This window comes from Pelodiscus sinensis, chromosome 33 (genome assembly GCF_049634645.1).
Source record: "Pelodiscus sinensis isolate JC-2024 chromosome 33, ASM4963464v1, whole genome shotgun sequence".
NCBI classification, from domain to species: domain Eukaryota; kingdom Metazoa; phylum Chordata; order Testudines; family Trionychidae; genus Pelodiscus; species Pelodiscus sinensis.
Genome location: NC_134743.1, coordinates 3,781,860 through 3,796,410, shown reverse-complemented (window position 1 = coordinate 3,796,410; position 14,551 = coordinate 3,781,860). Strand labels below are relative to the sequence as shown.

At 44.8% G+C, this 14,551-nt stretch overlaps 2 protein-coding genes across 4 annotated transcripts in view; both read right to left on the bottom strand.

Moving 5' to 3' along the window:
- The window catches only part of LOC142823415 (uncharacterized), a 68,808-nt gene extending 59,947 nt beyond the window's left edge, over nt 1–8,861 (bottom strand). The window contains exon 1 of the mRNA XM_075914443.1: nt 8,723–8,861. The gene's annotated coding sequence lies outside the window, so the exon portion shown is untranslated. The remainder of the gene's footprint in view (nt 1–8,722) is intronic.
- Nucleotides 1–14,551, bottom strand: part of LOC142823370 (uncharacterized) — a 287,164-nt gene that overhangs the window by 140,127 nt on the left and 132,486 nt on the right. The window lies entirely within an intron of this gene.

Genomic DNA, 14,551 nt, shown 5'->3' with positions numbered 1-14,551 from the left:
TTCTCCACTGCCACCCAGGATCTGGTTCAGCTCGGGGTAGTAGGGGCAGTAGTGGGGGGCTGCCCCAGAACGGGAGCTCTCCTCCCTGGCTTTGACATACCCCTGGCGCAGCTCTTTTACTTTGGAGCGCACCTGGTCCTGGGTGCGGGGGTAGTGGCCCTTCTGGGCCAGGGCTTCAGCCATGCGGCCATAAATATCTGCGTTTCGCCGCCGGCTTTTGAGGGCCTGTAAGGCCTCCTCCTCTTCCCAGAGCTCCAGCAGGCTCTTGATCTCTGCGCCAGACCAGGATGGTGCCCGGCGTTTGGAGCCCTTGGCTGGGTCCCCAGAAGGCTCTCTGGAAGGGCCAGGACGCTCTTGGGGCTGGGACATGCTGCAGCAAAGTAGCCGTGTGCTCTGGCTCCTTCTCTGCAACAAGTGGCTGTGAGGGTGCCTGTCCCTTTAAGGACTGGCTGCAGCCAGGAACCACAGACATGCAACCCATGGCCCAGATTGTCCACCAGGGCTTCTTCCTGGAAGCCAATACTTTCGAAAGAAAGGGCTCCCCCCGTCCACACTCACTTACTTTCGACGGATCTCCCTCGAAAAAGGCGTTCTTCCTCGTAGAATTAGGTGTACAGCCGTCGAAAGAAAAACCTCGTTCTTTCGATTTAATTTTGAAAGAACGCGGCTTGAGTCTGGACGCAGGGGAAGTTCTTTCGAAAAAAGGCTACTTTTTTCGAAAGAACCCCTGAGTCTGGACACAGCCCATGTGTAGCCAGACATGACCCCCATCTTGTTTCCCCCTCCCCCCCCGAGAGCAAGAAAAAGAGAGTCAGCCTTTGATGCCCTGGGAACGCAGGTGTGCTGCCTGTCCCTGACTCTACCATAAACAGAAACCAGATAGTAAATGGGCTAGCTGACAACTGGGAGGCCTCCTGTCGCCCTGATGGCTAGTATCAGTAATTGACACGCCTGCACTGTCCCAGGAGAGGAATCTTCGTCCATCACATACCAGAGGTGCCCATTGTCTGCATTTTCCCAGGTATGAATTATGCTTTGCACCCTTCATGGGAAACTTGGTGTTCAAAGCCATTTTTCCTAATTGGCCACTTGAGACCAGGAAGAAGCCTACGTGACCCAAAGGGTATAAAGAGGGGTTTAGTAGCCCACCCCATTTGAGCTCCAATCACCTACACCTGCTGCCAGGTATTGATTGTCTCCCGAGGTCTGTGGGACACCCAATCTCGCCCTACTTCTTCCCGAGGGATTGAGAGAAAGACTCTGGCCACGCCAAGTCTGGAACGCAGGGCTGAGAACATATACCTGCTAGGTGTCTATTTGCATACATTTAATAAGAGCTCAGAGAACCAAAAGGGTTTCATGGTACCTGTAAGTGACTTCTTAGTGTAATTTCTGTCCTGTCCTTTGTAGTGGCTGTGTTATCTGTAACACAGTAGTAGCATTTAACAGCTAAGTTTACCCTGTAACAATAAAATAGTAACTGTTTAAGTTTTAACCTGACTCCTTCAGTTGCTGTAACAGAACCAAGCACAATTTAAAAGAACTTCAGCAGGTCATAAGGGACAGGTATAGGAAGAGCTTGGGCGTTTGGATCGCGTCACTCCCAGGTGACAGATCCGTTGGGGCATCTCTCAGTCTTCCCTAAACTGCCCGCTGCGAAAGAATCCTGTATCCCAGTAGTTGAAATCTTAGATGTAATAAGCTCTTCCTATAAACTCGGGGCGTCTGTCAGCCTATTGGCTGCCCTCTGCAACGGGACCCTGGTCCTAGCAGTAAAGTCATGGATGTTAAACCTTTTTCTCGGTAACATACACACACACACACACACACACACACACACACACACTGCCCTGACCGTCGGCTGACAGATTTGGAGTAGTCAGCAGGATTGTGTTATAGGTTTAAATACAGCAACATGAAGCTAGTCATGGTTAAATACTGATTTCAGTAAAGTAGAAATGAATTTTTGCCCAGGAATGTTGGTGCAACCCAAAATGGAATAGAGAAATGTTAGAAAAGGATTGGGGAAATCCTGAGGAATTGTGGGTGCAGTTCTGTAAGTATAGAACTGCTTGCAAGTTAAAGAATGGGACAAAGCCTGAGTCTGTGGAAAGGAGCCACTTTCCATTTAGCAAGGAAAACAGGATCAGGCCCAGACAAGCAGGCAGGTAACAGACAGATTGAAGGCCTTGTGGTAGAACTGAGAAAAGGGCAGTAAGTACTGGAAATCTAAATCCTTAAAACAATACTTACAAGAGTAATATCTGAAACAAGGCCAGGTTTTTTTTTAATTTATTTTTAGAGATAAGGAAGTGTTTTAAGAAAAGAAAAACCCACAGAGAATTTAACTCTACAGAGAATGGAGAGAATTGAGCAGTTGTGCAAATGCTAAAATGGTGTAGATAGAAAATTGTGGTTTCTTTGCAGACATTCTGAAGGAAAAATGTGCCCTTTTTCCAAAGGAATGTCTGTAAATAATCCACTCAAATCCGTACATTTGATTATAGATATTGCTAAAAGAACTCTAAAGGGAGGGGGTTCTATTGGAACTGAACTACCTCAATGAATAAAAAGGGAATGTAATTGTTGTACAGCTATGTAGAAATAGTGTAAGAAAGGTTCAGAGAGAATGTATGTGTATCTGTGTGTAAATATACATATATATAGTGTAAATAAATGAGGTTTTCAAGGTTCAGTAATCTTGTTTGTAGGTTTAAAACAAATTGGTTTGGTTTACTTTCAGTAAGACCATTTCAGTCCAAGTTGTTTAATGAAAGTACAGGAAAGCTGTAAGCATAAAGAAAGAGTTACACCCTATGCAAAGTTTAATGTGGCTAAGTAGTGTTGTAAACAAAGATTGCACATTTTCCTGTGACATGACATGTATATTGTAGAAGGGGTAAAAACTGCAAACAAATTAAAATGCTGTGGAGGCTCCAGGAGCCACAACAGGTTGTAATTTCCTTTGTGATGCAAATGCCCTAGCTGGCAGCACAAAGAAGCTTTGCAGGTAATAGCTAAGTTTGATCAGCAAACTACCTGAGATCAGAAAGTTCAAATTGTAGCCCTCCAGAAAGAAAGATGGGGAAAAGAAGTCAAACATAAAAATGAGAATCTAAAATGATTTCTGTTTGCACAATGCTAAATGTGAGAACAGATACAAAAGGGGGAGTAACCTTTGGTAACAACAAGATGGAGTGTGCTTGTGGGTGTGTAATAGTACATGAGTGTAATGTATGTATCATATGCATATGATAAGTATTGATTGAGCTATGTATGTTCAATAAATGTGGCATGTTGCCTTATCCTCTGAAAGAAAGAAAAAAAAAGGAGGTATTGGTATCACTATTTTAGTCCCAAAAGGAGGTTGGGTATACTAGAAAATGTTTAAATGTAAGCAGTCTTTTAAGAAGGCTTCCAGAGAGAAGACTGAGAAATTGGCATTTGTAAAAAATGTCACCCCTTTTGAACAAAATCTTGCAAAGGTTTGGGCATAGCCCTTGGTCCGATCAAGTGTTAGCTGATGTCCATACAATTTCAGACCTAGAAGACAAATTGGCCAACTACTTATGGATATATAAACCCTCAACTCCAATGAAGAGGGAAGCAGCTGCAGTTTGGCTTCTATGGAAAACCTGTAAAGAGGTGTTCCTCAAATTGACTGAATATAAGAATGCAAATATGAAACTGCAAAAATGTAAAAGCCTCTGCTGCAGAAGTGGAGCAGTAGAAATGCATGCCCCTCAGTACCCAGACAGAGCTAGATTCCCTGGGAACATCATTGTAATTAAACACCCCAGCCTTGGACACAGACACACGTTCTCCAAACTTATAAAGGAAAAGGGATGTGGACCACTCAAGTTCTGTAAGGATGCCAATAACTATAACTAAGGCTTGGATTGTATACAAGACCGGTTGACTTTGTGCTTTCTTTTAGAATCAAACTTGGTTATGTGGCAGACCCCGATCCAACCGACAATATGATGTTTGGACTCGTTGTAACGTTCCTTGTGGCCACAGCAGCCTCCGCTGTTCCCAGACACCCTTTCCAGAATGCCATCCAAACTGGCACCACGGACTGTTGGACATGTACACTGCTGAACTTTTCCACAGGACTAGGAATTGAATTTGTTCCTCTAAACTTGAACAGCTAGTGGAACAAGAGCGACATCCTCAGATGGGGACCAGCCTGGTTCAACGACAGTGACTCCAACCACCAGGATCTTCGGAATGGCTCTGGGAAAGGAACTTGGGGGCGGCATGGACAATGGCAACCTACATTATGGGGTAAACCTCTGGGCTACGTCTACACTGGCCGCCTATTCCGTAATAGGCATGCTAATGTAGCACTTGGGAAGAGGCAAATGTGCGGGAGATTTAAATATCCCCCGCGGCATTTGCATTTTCATGGCCACCGCTTTTTTCCGGCTTGTAGATAAGCCGGAGAAAAGCGTCCAGACTAGCGCGATCCTCCGGAATAAAGCCCTATTCCGGAGGATCTCTTATTCCTACTTCCCGAGGGATTGAGAGAAAGACGCTGGCCACGCCAAGTCTGGAACGCAGGGGTGAGAACATATACCTGCTAGGTGTCTATTTGCATACATTTAATAAGAGCTCAGAGAACCAAAAGGGTTTCATGGTACCTGTAAGTGACTTCTTAGTGTAATTTCTGTCCTGTTCTTTGTAGTGGCTGTGTTATCTATAACACAGTAGTAGCATTTAACAGCTAAGTTTACCCTGTAACAATAAAATAGTAACTGTTTAAGTTTTAACCTGACTCCTTCAGTTGCTGTAACAGAACCAAGCACAATTTAAAAGAACTTCAGCAGGTCATAAGGGACAGGTATAGGAAGAGCTTGGGCGTTTGGATCGTGTCACTCCCAGGTGACAGATCCATTGGGGCATCTCTCAGTCTTCCCTAGACTGCCCACTGCGAAAGGATCCTGTATCCCAGCAGTTGAAATCTGAGATGTAATAAGCTCTTCCTATAAACTCGGGGTGTCTGTCAGCCTGTTGGCTGCCCTCTGCAATGGGACCCCGGTCCTAGCAGTAAAGTCATGGATGTTAAACCTTTTTCTCTGTATAACACACACACACACACACACACACACACACACACACACTGCCCTGACCGTCGGCTGACACCATGTCAATTATACAATCAAAAGCTCATATTCCTGTATATCCAGCAATGTGATATATGCCATCATGTGCTAACAATGTCCCTCTGCGATGTATATTGGATAAATTGGTCAGTCACTTCGCCAGAGAATCAATGTTCACAGATTAGACATCGGAAATCTCCACACACAGGAACCTGTCAATCAGCATTTCAATCAAACTAGCCATTCCCTTAAAGACCTGACAATATGCGTCTTACTACAAAGAGACTTTAACACCAGATCAGGGAGGGAGACTTCAGAACTGTTATTTATGCTAAAATTCGACAGGTTGCAAATGGTCCATAATATAAACATTACAAAGACAGCCTCCACACTTTTGATATTCGTAGTAACTCCAGATTAGCCACTTAATTGACTCTTACAATAAGCAATTTCCTCCTTCCTATCTCTTCCTTGTCCCCTCGCACCCACCTTCTGTTCTGTGTAGCTGATTCTTTAGTTTGTAATTTGTTTACTTTTTTCATTGTATCCCTGTGTTACATAATGGTCATGCCAATTCACTTTCAGAATATGATCTGAAGAGGTGGGTCTGCCCCAGGAAAGCTCATCACCTAATAAACCATCTTGGTAGTCTTTAAAGTGCTACATGACTGCTTTTTTGCTTTGTTTCTTTGCTTTTGTTTTACCAAGATCAGTCTAACATGGCTACCTCTCTGGTACTCTTTGGCTACGTCTAGAGTGGCATGATTTTCCGGAAATGCTTTTAATGGAAAAGTTTTCCATTAAAAGCATTTTCGGAAAAGCGCGTCTAGATTGGCAAGACGCTTTTCCGCCAAAGCTCTTTTTGCAGAAAAGCGTCCATGGCCAATCTAGACGCACTTTTCCGCAAAAAAGCCCCAATCGCCATTTTCGCCATCGGGGCTTTTTTGCGGAAAACAAATCTCTGCTGTCTACACTGGCCCTTTTGCGCAAAAGTTTTTTGAAAAAAGACTTTTGCCCGAACGGGAGCAGCATAGTATTTCCGCAAAAACACTGACAACCTTACATGAGATCGTCAGTGCTTTTGCGGAAATTCAAGTGGCCAGTGTAGACAGCTGGCAAGTTTTTCCGGAAAACTTGTAATAGAACTCTGAGGGAGGTTACTGCATCCTATCTTCTAAGGCAGGGGTTCCCAATCTTTTTCGGTCCACATAGCCCCATGGCTTTTAGTAAATCTTCCCATACCCCCTATTGAATATGAAAGGAAATAAATTCTAGACTCTAGAATCCACAACTTTTTTCACTAACACTACTACTTTTGGAATATTTCAGTTAGGATAATTTAGTTATTACCAAGTATTCCCCGTACCCCCTTGACAAGCTTCTCATACCCCCTGGGGGTATGTGTGCACCAGGTTGGGAACCCCTGTTCTAAGGGGAAATTTGTGATGGGTATTATTCATCAATGACTGTAATACACCAGCCATTTGCACAAATGCCGTAACAATAAGGACTCTGTTTTAATACTAAGTCTGACCTTACTCGTTTATGAATAATGCTATGGCATTCCTTTTCCATTGTAACTGAAACAGTTAGCCAAAGAGCAGACAACCAATTTGCTGAGTTTATCTGCATCAGACAGCTTAGTTTTGCCAACTTCCTATAAGAGTTAATGTTCTCCAATATATTTTAAGGTTTGCTATTATTAAGAAGCAAAATATTTATGGAGAATTTCATTTTCTCACATATTGTCTCATACCAGCATAAAATCCATCATACCATCATTAGTATGATGAAGTTTCTTCTGCTAAATGGGAAGAGAATCAGGCCAAGAAGAATTAAAAGTCATAAGATCTTATTCCGTTAGCCACAAATGTGCATCTGCTACAAAGTCAGTGGGCTTATGGTTTTAAATGAAGGCTGATTCTGGCCCACACATCCATGTTATAACCAGTCTTTATACCAAGTTTCCCAGATGAAAGCAGTGACCCAAAATGCCTTTGTTCATCTTCTACTGGTCAAGAGATTGTGGATAAAATTTTCAAAGAACTTCAGTGATTTTATGAAAGTTCCTCATGTGCATTACTTTCTATAAATAGTTTAATACATTTTATCTATATAAAGTGCTGCATGAAACTGCTCCCTAGCTAATACTTATGCATATATTTAAGCATTCAACACTCATGGAATTTGACCATCTGGATGATCAAGGGAGAATTTTAATGTATCTATGGTCCTATCTTATCTTTGAGGAAGGTGTGCTTCAGTGCATGTTAACTAACAATTTAAAATGCTAGAGCAGAGACAGAGCAATTATGTATACCATGAGTTGCTAAAACATTAAAACGACGACTGCCATATTTATAGATGTTATAGATTCTAATAGATGTCTTCTACCACGTTAAAACGCATCTTTTTCCTAGTGTAAACATGATCTGAATAACTTATAAGTATGTCTCCTTAATTTTAAATGTGATTTGATCTCCTGTTTCAAATAAGTAGCTTTTTAAAAGATTCGAGAAAGTGATTAATGAAGTGATCCTAATTCTACCAATATATTCCATTGATCTGTGTCTGCAGTTATTATTTCATAAGTATTCACCAAAAAATAAGATGAACCAGTTTTAGTCTATCACCTGTCTGTGACATGTTGTATAATTGGATATTGTTTCTGAATAAATGGCAGAACCTTCCTAAACAGAAGAACAACGAATAATATAACTATGTCTCCACTAGGACCCATATGATGACAATGTTCTGGATGATTGATGCAAATAGTGAATTTGAGGTCCAACTTTACAGTAAAAAAATTGAGATCAGTGAACACTCTCAGAAGTGTCTGGAACCTATCACAACAAATAACAATCCCATGAGTAACAACAAACTGAGCACAATACTTTTATCTAGAGAAATATTTAGGAAGGGTTTTTATTAAAAAATATGGGACCTTTTTGTATTGCTATATCACATTCTTACAGAGACAGTCACAGACCAGAATATAATTAAATAAATAGATAAATAATTAACAACTACAACAAAATTGGTTGTGGAGGGTTTTTTTTGTTTGTTTTTTGTTTTGTTTTTGAGAAGCACCCAAACTGAGCATCCCAAGTGCTTTAAAACAGTGGATACATTTTTCATTCTTATTGTGATACTGGTAACACTAAACATCTAAAGTAGTTACCACATGACTTGCCCAAAGTCAAAGAATGGATCATTAGCAAAGGTAGACTGCAGAGCCCCCCAGCAGCCTATACTCTAGCCTCCTGCTCTATCTGCCAGTCAATCATCAGACTGCACAATAAACCAAATACAGAAGGAAAATGTCAAGAAGGAGGTGACACATCTGTTCCAAGAATTATAATTTATCTTTCATTCTTCCCACCATGAGCTCAGTTATAGATTTCAGACACCATTCTCATGGGCTCCCCAAACATTACTTTGAAATTTAAATTAGCCAACAAGGGATATAAAGGATTCTTCCTTAACTAATTCTGATGCAAGAGACATGACAGAACATAGTCCCTGCAGGTGTAAATTGTCAAAACTCCCTTGAAGTTAATGGAGCCACACCCACCAGCACAAAGGGAGGTTTTAGGATTAAAGCAGAGACCACATACCTTTTTCAGTGAATCACACCCTAATCCTGAAGGTTTCTATCCCTCAATGCCAGTTTATATAAAACAAAGGCATTAAAATGGGATTTGAGACTGTGTTTGCAGGGAATGGATCACACACTTTGAATAAACTGAACAAAAGTATTGAACTCTGACCAGGGAAAGTGAAAGCAGATGGAGTATGTTAAATATTAACCCTCACAGTTATTCTGCTTTATACCTTTTCCAGGAAAGGAGATCCATAACCCTAAAGCTGGGTCAGTGCTTAGATGAAAGAATATTTTGTGTCTGTAATAAACACACATTTAACAAACCACATTGAAATAACCGTGATACTGGATACTAGATATAGACTTGAAAATATGAGAGTGGGCAATATTGAAAGGAATAAAAATTCACTCCATCCCTATTCAAAAATAGATTTAAAAATTAGAAGAATTTAAAAAATAGAAAAAAATGTGATTGGAGATAGTAGAGGGTGTTGGTCAATTCCAGACTTCAGGGCTGTGTCTAAACTGGCAAGTTTTTCCGCAAAATCATCTGCTTTTGCAGAAAAACTTGCCAGCTGTCTACAGTGGCCGCTTGAATTTCCGGAAAAGCACTGCCGATCTAATGTAAAATTATCAGTGCTTTTCTGGAAAAACTATGCTGCTCCCATTCAGGCAAAAGTCTTTTTCCAAAAGACTTTTGCGCAAAAGGGCCAGTGTAGACAGCATAGTACTGTTTTCCACAAAAAAGCCCCAATCGCGAAAATGGCGATTGAGGCTTTTTTGCGGAAAACCGCGTCTAGATTGGCCACGGACGCTTTTCCACAAAAAGTGCTTTTGCGGAAAAGCATCCTGCCAATCTAGATGCTCTTTTCCGAAAATGCTTTTAACGGAAAACTTTTCCGTTAAAAGCATTTCCGGAAAATCATGCGAGTGTGGACGTAGCCCAGTCGTTTCAAAATAGAGCACTCTTCCTCCAACTTCCCTTACTCCTCTTACAATGAGGGCTACAGGAGTTGGAGTAAGAAGTTCTCCAGCTTGCCAGTATTTCAACATTATTTCGAAATAACTGCCAGCTGTGTAAACGTGGACTATGTTATTTTGGAATAACGCTAGTTATTCTGAAAAAAATGTAAGTAGGTAGATGTACCCTTCAGAGAGTTATGAGCTTGTTCCAATTTGGAAATGCAATTTGCAAGGAGGGGTGCGGTGAGCGAGAGCGACAGAGAGAGAGAGAGTGCAACCTGGAGAATGGGGCCTTGTGCAGAACCTGAGGCAACACTTGGCAAGCCAGGCAATGTTAGGGGCAAAAGACAAACCCTGTCACAGATCCAATCCTATTGGTAAGCTACTTAAGGAATTGCATAGGGTAGGTAAGGATGTCCTGTCATATATCCAGCCTCCTGCTGCTCACCCCCTAACTTCCCCCAGAATACACTGTCTCTATCCAACACCATCTCCTGCCCATTCTCCATCCCCCATGTATAGCTGCAGCCTGAGAGCCACACACTGGTTACACTCTAGCTTCCACCACTACTTGATTAGTATTTTGTATGAATACTGTGAGGCTGTGTCTAGAATGCATCCCTTTTCCGTAAAAGGGATGCAAATTAGACACATCGCAATTGCAAATGAAGCGGGGATTTAAATCCCCCCGCTTCATTTGCATAAACATGGCTGCCACTTTTTTCCAGCTCGGAGCTTTGCTGGAAAAAAGCGCCAGTCTAGACGGGGATCTTTTGGAAGAGGCTTTTAAAGAGGAATAAGGGATCTTTCAGAAAAGGCTTTATTTTCCGAAAGATCCCCGTATATAGTGCCCAGGGACAGCTGGACATTCCAAACATGGCCTCTGGGCAAGCACAATGGCTCTGATGGTGCAGGGGGTGTGGGGCTTCACCCACTGTGTCCCCAGGGAGAACTGACCACTGCTCTTCTTTCTCCACAGCCACACCACCTGCACGTTCAGGGTGCACCACTCTGCCCAGGACATGCTCCCGCACCTGAGGGCTCAGCAGGACCACTGCAACACTGCAGGGGTACCACAAGTGGCACCTGGCGGCCCTGAAAGACCAGCCCCACGTCATGAAGCAGCAGGTGCAGGAAGAACGGGAGTTCCGGCGGGAGCTGCTTGCCCAAGCTACGTGCAGCCAGACCAAGTGGCACAGAGAAGCGGCAGCTAGCCCCAGCACATGCCTGGGACTCCAGGGATTCCGCTCGACCAGACCGGGGGCAGGGAGGAGGGGGAGGTTTGGCCAGGAGTAGGCCAGCCCCGGGGTTGCAGGCCTAACCCCAAACAGCCTAAAGGGTGGTGCACACATCCATGGCCCCTCTGGGACACTGTAGCTTCCCCTGTATCCATCTGCAGGCCCTGGTGCAGAGCGTGCTGCCCCATGCCGCTCCTGCGCCTACTGCTCCCCCAGCTCCTGCTCTTCCTCCCACTCTTTCTCTCCCTCCCACCTCCCCCTCCTCAACCTCCACACCCTCCTCTTCAATCTCCACACCCCCCACTTCAACCTCCACACCCTACTCCCCATCACCCTGGGGACGCCGAGGTCCCTGCACCCACCGTGCTGGGAGACATGTGGCCCGGCAAGACCCCCAACTCTGATCCCTGAGCTTCCTCTCCCCCATCTTCCTCTTGCTTCCCACTTCCAGCTCCCTCCTCCTCCCACCTCCCAGAAACCACTCTGCAACATGGAACCAGACCTGCCCCCGGGGACTCTGCTGCATCTCGTAGACATGTTGACAGCAGCCTTGCTGCACTGACTGCAGGCTGCCATCTGGGAGGACCATCGAGGGGCTGTCAGGATCCAGGGGGCCCTGCGGGAGAGCTTCCACACTGAGGAGTGCTAACAGTCTGCCCCAGAGGGGGCTTGTGCCCCATTCCTCCCTCACGTCTTTCCACTTACCCCTCCCTAGCCCCCCCTTTCTGATGACAATTAAAATACATGTATTTTCAAAAATAGAAACTGGGTTTATTGAACAAAACTGGGGGGGATGAACCTCAGGGGAAACTGGGAAAAGGATGTGGGAGAGGGGAAGAGAGAGGGTGGGAGAGGGGAGGGGGAAACCTGGGAGGAGGGAACTGAAAGGGGGAAGCAAGGGGAAGAAGGGGGAGGGGTGTTGAATATAATGGGCCATCCAGGAAATGTCTTTATTCATATCTTGGGTAAACGTGTCAAATTTGCATATGAAGGCGAGTTCCACCATTTCTCTCTCTAGTTGGTTCCTGATCAAATAAGTGCCACTTGCATCATTTATCTATCATCTGAAGAAATGGATTGTGCCCATGAAAGCTCATGATACTGTCTATATTTTTTGTTAGTCTCTAAGGGTATGTCTACACTACAGCGCTAATTCTAACTAATTTAGTTCGAATTAGTTAATTCAAACTAAGCTAATTTGAACTAGTGCATCTAACTTAAAAACTAGTTCGAATTAGCATTTTGCTAATTCGAACTAGCATGTCCACATTGAGTGGACCCTGAACCGAGGTTAAGGATGGCTGGAAGCTGTGCCAGCAGGGCATCAGGTTAGGACTTAGAGCGTGGAGCTGCTGTCTCAGGCTAGCCGAGGGCTGTGCTTAAAGGGATGTGACCCCCACCCCGGACAGACAGTTCTCAGAGTTCCCCGCTTTCTTGTCTACCTCGATGAGGGACAGCAAAGCAGTCCTGTCCTGGAGTGCCCTGAGTGCCCACACTCGGCACATCCCAGCACTCGGCCATCAGCCCGGCTGCACTTGCTGCAGGCTGCCATCTGGGAGATCCAGGAGGCCCTGCAGGAGAGCTTCCACCCTGAGGAGCCCGCAGAGCCACCCCAGTCCTCCCCATCGGGGGCTCGTACCCCATTCCTCCCTCACATCCTTCCACTTACCCCTCCCTAGCCCCCCTTCCTGATGTAAAAAATAAAGGACACGTGTGTTCAAAAATAGAAACTCTCTTTATTTAACAAAACTGGGGATGGGGGGGGATTAACCTCTGGGGATATTGGGAAAAGGAGGTGGAAGAGGGGAAGAGAGAGGGTGGGAGAGGGGAGGGGGAAACCTGGGAGGAGGGAGCTGGAAGGGGGAAGCCAGGGGAAGTAGGAGGAGGGGAAGTATAAAACTATGGTACGCCATATCTTCAGTACTGTGTACAGATGTGATCTCCTCACCCCAGAAAAGATGTTTTGGCCTTGGAAAGGGTTCAGAAAAGGGCATCTAAAATGATCAGGGATTTGGAATAGGTCCCATATGAGGAGAGGCTAAAGTGACTGGAACTTTTCAGTCTAGAAAAGAGGAGACTGAGGGGGGATATGATAGAGGTATATAAACTCATGAGTGGTGTGGAGAGGGTGCATAAAGAATAGTTCTTCATTAGTTCCCATAATAGAAGGACTAGAGGACACTAAATGAAATGAATGGGTAGCAGGCTTCAAACTAATAAAAGAAAGTTATTCTTCACAAAGCAAATAGTCAACCTGTGGAACTCCTTGCCACAGGAGTCTGTGAAGGCTAGAACTAGAACAGAATTTAAAGAGAAGTTAGATAAAGTCATGGAGGTTGGGCACATGGAATGCTATTAGCCAGGAGGTAGGAACGGTGTCCCTGGCCTGTGTTTGTGGAAGGCTGGAGATGGATGGCACGAGACAAATGGCTTGGTCATTGTCTTTGGTCCATTCCCTCCAGGGTATCTAGTGTTGGCCACTGTCAGCAGACAGGCTACTGGGCTAGATGGACCTTTAGTCTGACCCAGTATAGCCGTTATGTTCTTCTGTTCTAAGCTCAGGGCTCAGGGTCGGGGGTCTCACTGAACCACCTTGATTTTCATGCAAACCTGCTCCTTGGTTTGCATGTGGCCATGGGTGGCCAGGCTGGCAGCTATCCTGTCCTAGACGGCCACTTTCCTGTGCCTAATGTGGAGGTCGTGGACATTGGATGCCTCCCCCCAAACCTGGATGAGGTCCACGATCTCCGCACCAGACCAGGTGGGCGCCTGCCTCTTGTGGCCCCGGGCAGGCCCCTGGGAGCCGACAGCCTGGTCCCTGGAAGAGGCGGAGGGCTGGGTGGCAGTGGGTGGCTGGCTCATGCCATGCCAGGTGGAGGGTCTGCTGACTGGGTGCTGACAGGCACCATAGCCAGACTGTGCCCCTTTAAGGGCTCCGGGGCAAGGAGGGGGGGCAGAAGAGTTTCTCTGGTTGTGCCCAGAGTGGCCACCAGGGCAAGCTGGGAAGGGCTAGCCTCCCACTTAATTCGAACTAGCGGAGCGCTTAATTCAAAATAGGTAAACCTCATTCTACGAGGACTAACACCCAGTTCGAATTAAGTAGTTCGAATTAAGGGCTGTGTAACCACTTAATTCGAACTAGGCGTTAGTCCTCGTAGAATGAGGTTTACCTATTTCGAATTAAGCGCTCCGCTAGTTCGAATTAAGTTTGAACTAGCAGTTTGTATGTGTAGCGTCTATTAAAGTTAATTTGAACTAACGGCTGGTAGTTTGAATTAACTTTGTAGTGTAGACATACCCTAAGTTGTTACAGGACCAATTATTGTTGTTTAAGGTTTTTTTTAAGTTACAGACTAATACTTCTACCTCTCTTAGTCAATTAGTTTCAGGTGCTCAACTGCTCCTGTTGACTCTGCTATACCTAGACAAGCTCCTGCCAGTTTCCCTGGGAACAGAGATTTGCTCACTCTGAGGCTAATATATCTCCATTCCATTTTTTTTTTTTTTTTGTATCTCTGGGTTCCATGAGGAGTAACGGTAGTTCGAATTAGAGAGCCTAATTTGAACTACCTACTCCGTGCCGCGTGTAGCCGCGGGCACGGAGTCCGCACTAAGGGGGATTTTAAAATGGCGGCGCCCAG